Source organism: Phyllobates terribilis, unplaced genomic scaffold (assembly GCF_046119375.1).
Source record: "Phyllobates terribilis strain yellow unplaced genomic scaffold, ASM4611937v1 Scaffold_31__1_contigs__length_13893835, whole genome shotgun sequence".
NCBI lineage: Eukaryota > Metazoa > Chordata > Amphibia > Anura > Dendrobatidae > Phyllobates > Phyllobates terribilis.
The window spans coordinates 10876643-10885028 of record NW_027362791.1 but is presented as its reverse complement, the minus strand read 5'-3'; positions in this window follow the sequence as shown (position 1 = coordinate 10885028).

Genomic DNA, 8386 nt, shown 5'->3' with positions numbered 1-8386 from the left:
AAATTTTTTTTTGGACTTAGTCATTTTTCTGGCGTTTATCAGACTTTCAGATAGGTGAAATGTCAGTGAGCGTTCCGATTTCAGCTCCAGAGCGATTCACCCAATGAGTGCTTGTTATTTAGTCTTTTTCAGCTAATTTTCTGGATTTTTGAAAATTTCACTTTTTTGTGAAAATATCCACTAAATGAGGGAATAATATGTGTGAGGGTACCCCAGGAGAGTTCTAAATGTGTGTTGCAAGAATATATATCTCACGGGGGTAAAATTGAAAAAAGTTGAAAAAAATTTTTTTTGGACTTAGTCATTTTTCTAGCGTTTATCAGACTTTCAGATAGGTGAAATGTCAGTGAGCGTTCCGATTTCAGTTCCAGAGCGATTCGCCCAATGAGTCCTTGTTATTTAGTCTTTTTCAGCTAATTTTCTGGATTTTTGAAAATTTCACTTTTTTGTGAAAATATCCACTAAATGAGGGAATAATATGTGTGAGGGTACCCCAGGAGAGTTCTAAATGTGTGTTGGAAGAATATATATCCCACGGGGGTAAAATTGAAAGAAGTTGAAAAAAATTTTTTTTTGGACTTAGTCATTTTTCTGGCGTTTATCAGACTTTCAGATAGGTGAAATGTCAGTGAGCGTTCCGATTTCAGTTCCAGAGCGATTCGCCCAATGAGTCCTTGTTATTTAGTCTTTTTCAGCTAATTTTCTGGATTTTTGAAAATTTCACTTTTTTGTGAAAATATCCACTAAATGAGGGAATAATATGTGTGAGGGTACCCCAGGAGAGTTCTAAATGTGTGTTGGAAGAATATATATCCCACGGGGGTAAAATTGAAAGAAGTTGAAAAAAATTTTTTTTTGGACTTAGTCATTTTTCTGGCGTTTATCAGACTTTCAGATAGGTGAAATGTCAGTGAGCGTTCCGATTTCAGCTCCAGAGCGATTCACCCAATGAGTCCTTGTTATTTAGTCTTTTTCAGCTAATTTTCTGGATTTTTGAAAATTTCACTTTTTTGTGAAAATATCCACTAAATGAGGGAATAATATGTGTGAGGGTACCCCAGGAGAGTTCTAAATGTGTGTTGGAAGAATATAAATCCCACGGGGGTAAAATTGAAAAAAGTTGAAAAAATTTTTTTTTGGACTTAGTTATTTTTCTAGCGTTTATCAGACTTTCAGATAGGTGAAATGTCAGTGAGCGTTCTGATTTCAGTTCCAGAGCGATTCGCCCAATGAGTCCTTGTTATTTAGTCTTTTTCAGCTAATTTTCTGGATTTTTGAAAATTTCACTTTTTTGTGAAAATATCCACTAAACGAGGGAATAATATGTGTGAGGGTACCCCAGGAAAGTTACAAATGTGTGCGGGTATAATATATATCCCACGGGGGTAAAATTGAAAGAAGTTGAAAAAAAATTTTTTTTGGACTTAGTCATTTTTCTGGCGTTTATCAGACTTTCAGAAAGGGGAAATGTCAGTGAGCTTTCCGATTTCAGTTCCAGAGCGATTCGCCCAATGAGTCCTTGATATTTAGTCGTTTTCAGCCAATTTTCTGGATTTTTGAAAATTTCACTTTTTTGTGAAAATATCCACTAAATGAGGAAATAATATGTGTGAGGGTACCCCAGGAGAGTTCCAAATGTGTGTGGGAAGAATATATATCCCACGGGGGTAAAATTGAAAGAAGTTGAAAAAAATTTTTTTTTGGACTTAGTCATTTTTCTGGCGTTTATCAGACTTTCAGAAAGGGGAAATGTCAGTGAGCTTTCCGATTTCAGTTCCAGAGCGATTCACCCAATGAGTCCTTGTTATTTAGTCTTTTTCAGCTAATTTTCTGGATTTTTGAAAATTTCACTTTTTTGTGAAAATATCCACTAAATGAGGGAATACTATGTGTGAGGGTACCCCAGGAGAGTTCTAAATGTGTGTTGGAAGTATATATATCCCACGGGGGTAAAATTGAAAAAAGTTGAAAAAAATTTTTTTGGGACTTAGTCATTTTTCTAGCGTTTATCAGACTTTCAGATAGGTGAAATGTCAGTGAGCATTCCGATTTCAGTTCCAGAGCGAATCACCCAATGAGTCCTTGTTATTTAGTCTTTTTCAGCTAATTTTCTGGATTTTTGAAAATTTCACTTTTTTGTGAAAATATCCACTAAATGAGGGAATAATATGTGTGAGGGTACCCCAGGAGAGTTCTAAATGTGTGTTGGAAGAATATATATCTCACGGGGGTAAAATTGAAAAAAGTTGAAAAAATTTTTTTTTGGACTTAGTCATTTTTCCAGCGTTTATCAGACTTTCAGATAGGTGAAATGTCAGTGAGCGTTCCGATTTCAGTTCCAGAGCGATTCGCCCAATGAGTCCTTGTTATTTAGTCTTTTTCAGCTAATTTTCTGGATTTTTGAAAATTTCACTTTTTTGTGAAAATATCCACTAAACGAGGGAATAATATGTGTGAGGGTACCCCAGGAAAGTTACAAATGTGTGCGGGTATAATATATATCCCACGGGGGTAAAATTGAAAGAAGTTGAAAAAAAATTTTTTTTGGACTTAGTCATTTTTCTGGCATTTATCAGACTTTCAGATAGGGGAAATGTCAGTGAGCGTTCTGATTTCAGTTCCAGAGCGATTCGCCCAATGAGTCCTTGTTATTTATTCTTTTTCAGCTAATTTTCTGGATTTTTGAAAATTTCACTTTTTTGTGAAAATATCCACTAAATGAGGGAATAATATGTGTGAGGGTACCCCAGGGGAGTTTCAAATGTGTGTGGGTAGAATATATATCCAGTGGGGGTAAAATTCAAAAAAGTTGAAAAAAATTTTTTTTTGGACTTAGTCATTTTTCCGGCGTTTATCAGAATTTCAGATAGGGGAAATGTCAGTGAGCGTTCCGATTTCAGTTCCAGAGTGATTCAGCCAGTGAGTCCTTGATATTTAGTCGTTTTCAGCCAATTTTCTGGATTTTTGAAAATTTAACTTTTTTGTGAAAATATCCACTAAATGAGGGAATAATATGTGTGAGGGTACCCCAGGAGAGTTCTAAATGTGTGTGTGAAGAATATATATCCCACCGGGGTAAAATTGAAAAAAATGATAAAAAATTTTTTTTTGGACTTAGTCATTTTTCTGGCATTTATCAGACTTTCAGATAGGGGAAATGTCAGTGAGCGTTCCGATTTCAGTTCCAGAGCGATTCACCCAGTGAGACCTTGATATTTAGTCGTTTTCAGACAATTTTCTGGATTTTTGAAAATTTCACTTTTATGTGAAAATATCCACTAAATGAGGGAATAATATGTGTGAGGGTACCCCAGGAGAGTTACAAATGTGTGTGGGTATAATATATATCCCACGGGGGTAAAATTGAAAGAAGTTGAAAAAAAATTTTTTTTACACTTAGTCATTTTTCTGGCATTTATCAGACTTTCAGATCGGGGAAATGTCAGTGAGCATTCCGATTTCAGTTCCAGAGCGATTCACCCAGTGAGTCCTTGATATTTAGTCGTTTTCAGCCAATTTTCTGGATTTTTGAAAATTTCACTTTTTTGTGAAAATATCCACTAAATGAGGGAATAATATGTGTGAGGGTACCCCAGGAGAGGTACAAATGTGTGTGGGAAGAATATATATCCCACGGGGGTAAAATTGAAAAAGTTGTAAACAATTTTTTTTTGGACTTAGTCATTTTTCCGGCGTTTATCAGACTTTCAGATAGGGGAAATGTCAGTGCTCGTTCCGATTTCAGTTCCAGAGCGATTCAACCAATGAGTCCTTGTTATTTAGTCTTTTTCGGCTAATTTTCTGGATTTTTGAAAATTTCACTTTTTTGTGAAAATATCCACTAAATGAGGGAATAATATGTGTGAGGGTACCCCAGGAGAGTTCTAAATGTGTGTGTGAAGAATATATATCCCACCGGGGTAAAATTGAAAAAAATTATAAAAATTTTTTTTTTGGACTGTCATTTTTCCGGCGTTTATCAGACTTTCATATAGGGGAAATGTCAGTGAGCGTTCCGATTTCAGATCCAGAGTGATTCGCCCAATGAGTCCTTGATATTTAGTCGTTCTCAGCCAATTTTCTGGATTTTTGAAAATTTCACTTTTTTGTGAAAATATGCACTAAATGAGGGAATAATATGTGAGAGGGTACCCCAGGAGAGGTACAAATGTGTGTGGGTAGAATATATATCCCACGGGGGTAAAATTGAAAAAAGTTGAAAAAATTGTTTTTGGGACTTAGTCATTTTTCCGGCGTTTATCACTTTCAGATAGGGGAAATGTCAGTGAGCGTTCCGATTTCAGTTCCAGAGAGATTCGCCCAATGAGTCCTTGTTATTTAGTCTTTTTCAGCTAATTTTCTGGATTTTTGAAAATTTCACTTTTTGGTGAAAATATCCACTAAATGAGGGAATAATATGTGTGAGGGTACCCCAGGAGAGTTCCAAATGTGTGTGGGAAGAATATATATCCCACGGGGGTAAAATTGAAAAAAGTTGTAAAAAATTTTTTTTGGACTTAGTCATTTTTCCGGCGTTTATCAGACTTGCAGATAGGGGAAATGTCAGTGAGCATTCCGATTTCAGTTCCAGAGCGATTCAGCCAGTGAGTCCTTGATATTTAGTCGTTTTCAGCCAATTTTCTGGATTTTTGAAAATTTCACTTTTTTGTGAAAATATCCACTAAATGAGGGAATAATATGTGTGAGGGTACCCCAGGAGAGTTCCAAATGTGTGTGGGTAGAATATATATCCAGTGGGGGTAAAATTCAAAAAGTTGAAAAAAAAATTTTTTGGACTTAGTCATTTTTCCGGCGTTTATCAGACTTTCAGATAGGGGAAATGTTAGTGAGCGTTCCGATTTCAGTTCCAGAGCGATTCGCCCAATGAGTCCTTGATATTTAGTCGTTCTCAGACAATTTTCTGGATTTTTGAAAATTTCACTTTTTTGTGAAAATATCCACTAAATGAGGGAATAACATGTGAGAGGGTAGCCCAGGAGAGTTACAAATGTGTGTGGGTATAATATATATCCCACGGGGGTAAAATTGAAAGAAGTTGAAAAAAATTTTTTTTTGGACTTAGTCATTTTTCCGGCGTTTATCAGACTTTCAGATAGGGGAAATGTCAGTGAGCGTTCCTATTTCAGTTCCAGAGCGATTCACCCAATGAGTCCTTGTTATTTTGTCTTTTTCAGCTAATTTTCTGGATTTTTGAAAATTTCACTTTTTTGTGAAAATATCCACTAAATGAGGGAATAATATGTGTGAGGGTACCCCAGGAGAGTTTTAAATGTGTTTAGGTAGAATATATATCCCACGGGGATAAAATTGAAAAAAGTTATAAAAAATTTTTTTTTGGACTTAGTCATTTTTCCGGCGTTTATCAGACTTTCAGATAGGGGAAATGTCAGTGAGCGTTCCGATTTCAGTTCCAGAGCGATTCACCCAGTGAGTCCTTGATATTTAGTCGTTTTCAGCCAATTTTCTGGATTTTTGAAAATTTCACTTTTTTGTGAAAATATCCACTAAATGAGGGAATAATATGTGTGAGGGTACCCCAGGAGAGTTCCAAATGTGTTTGGGAAGAATATATATCCCACGGGGGTAAAATTGAAAAAAGTTGAAAAAATTTTTTTTTGGACTTAGTCATTTTTCCGGCGTTTATCAAACTTTCAGATAGGGGAAATGTCAGTGAGCATTCCGATTTCAGTTCCAGAGCGATTCGCCCAATGAGTCCTTGTTATTTAGTCTATTTCAGCTAATTTTCTGGATTTTTGAAAATTTCACTTTTTTGTGAAAATATCCACTAAATGAGGGAATAATATGTGTGAGGGTACCCCAGGAGAGTTACAAATGTGTGTGGGTATAATATATATCCCACGGGGGTAAAATTGAAAAAAGTTGAAAAAAATTTTTTTTGGACTTAGTCATTTTTCCGGCGTTTATCAGACTTTCAGATAGGGGAAATGTCAGTGAGCGTTCCGATTTCAGTTCCAGAGCGATTCGTCCAATGAGTCCCTGTTATTTAGTCTTTTTCAGCTAATTTTCTGGATTTTTGAAAATTTCACTTTTTTGTGAAAATATCCACTAAATGAGGGAATAATATGTGTGAGGGTACCCCAGGAGAGTTCCAAATGTGTGTGGGTAGAATATATGTCCCACGGGGGTAAAATTGAAAAAAGTTGAAAAAAATTTTTTTTTGGACTTAGTCATTTTTCCGGCGTTTATCAGACTTTCAGATAGGGGAAATGTCAGTGAGCGTTCCGATTTCAGTTCCAGAGCGATTCATTCAGTGAGTCCTTGATATTTAGTCGCTTTCAGCCAATTTTCTGGATTTTTGAAAATTTCACTTTTTTGTGAAAATATCCACTAAATGAGGGAATAATATGTGTAAGGGTACCCAAGGAGAGTTCCAAATGTGTGTGGGTATAATATATGTCCCACGGGGGTAAAATTGAAAGAAGTTGAAAAAAACTTTTTTTTGGACTTAGTCATTTTTCTGGCATTTATCAGACTTTCAGATAGGGGAAATGTCAGTGAGCGTTCCGATTTCAGTTCCAGAGCGATTCACCCAATGAGTCCTTGTTATTTATTCTTTTTCAGCTAATTTTCTGGATTTTTGAAAATGTCACTTTTTTGTGAAAATATCCACTAAATGAGGGAATAATATGTGAGAGGGTACCCCAGGAGAGTTACAAATGTGTGTGGGTATAATATATATCCCACGGGGTAAAATTGAAAAAAGTTGTAAAAAATTTTTTTTTGGACTCAGTCATTTTTCCGGCGTTTATCAGACTTTCAGATAGGGGAAATGTCAGTGAGCGTTCCGATTTCAGTTCCAGTGCGATTCACCTAATGAGTCTTTGTTATTAAGTCGTTTTCAGACAATTTTCTAGATTTTTGAAAATTTCACTTTTTTGTGAAAATATCCACTAAATGAGGGAATAATATGTGTGAGGGTACCCCAGGAGAGTTACAAATGTGTGTGGGTAGAATATATATCCCACGGGGGTAAAATTGAAAAAAGTTGAAAAAAATTTTTTTTGGACTTAGTCATTTTTCCGGCGTTTATCAGACTTTCAGATAGGGGAAATGTCAGTGAGCGTTCCGATTTCAGTTCCAGAGCGATTCGTCCAATGAGTCCCTGTTATTTAGTCTTTTTCAGCTAATTTTCTGGATTTTTGAAAATTTCACTTTTTTGTGAAAATATCCACTAAATGAGGGAATAATATGTGTGAGGGTACCCCAGGAGAGTTCCAAATGTGTGTGGGTAGAATATATGTCCCACGGGGGTAAAATTGAAAAAAGTTGAAAAAATTTTTTTTTTGGACTTAGTCATTTTTCCGGCGTTTATCAGACTTTCAGATAGGGGAAATGTCAGTGAGCGTTCCGATTTCAGTTCCAGAGCGATTCATTCAGTGAGTCCTTGACATTTAGTCGCTTTCAGCCAATTTTCTGGATTTTTGAAAATTTCACTTTTTTGTGAAAATATCCACTAAATGAGGGAATAATATGTGTAAGGGTACCCAAGGAGAGTTCCAAATGTGTGTGGGTATAATATATGTCCCACGGGGGTAAAATTGAAAGAAGTTGAAAAAAACTTTTTTTTGGACTTAGTCATTTTTCTGGCATTTATCAGACTTTCAGATAGGGGAAATGTCAGTGAGCGTTCCGATTTCAGTTCCAGAGCGATTCACCCAATGAGTCCTTGTTATTTATTCTTTTTCAGCTAATTTTCTGGATTTTTGAAAATGTCACTTTTTTGGGAAAATATCCACTAAATGATGGAATAATATGTGTGAGGGTACCCTAGGAGAGTTCCAAATGTGTGTGGGTAGAATATATATCCAGTGGGGGTAAAATTGAAAAAAGTTGAAAAAAATTTTTTTTTGGACTTAGTCATTTTTCTGGCGTTTATCAGACTTTCAGATAGGGGAAATGTCAGTGAGCGTTCCTATTTCAGTTTCAGAGCTATTCGCCCAATGAGTCCTTGATATTTAGTCGTTCTCAGCCAATTTTCTGGATTTTTAAAAATTTCACTTTTTTGTGAAAATATCCACTAAATGAGGGAATAATATGTGAGAGGGTACCCCAGGAGAGTTACAAATGTGTGTGGGTATAATATATATCCCACGGGGTAAAATTGAAAAAAGTTATAAAAAATTTTTTTTTGGACTCAGTCATTTTTCCGGCGTTTATCAGACTTTCAGATAGGGGAAATGTCAGTGAGCGTTCCGATTTCAGTTCCAGTGCGATTCACCTAATGAGTCTTTGTTATTAAGTCGTTTTCAGACAATTTTCTAGATTTTTGAAAATTTCACTTTTTTGTGAAAATATCCACTAAATGAGGGAATAATATGTGTGAGGGTACCCCAGGAGAGTTCCA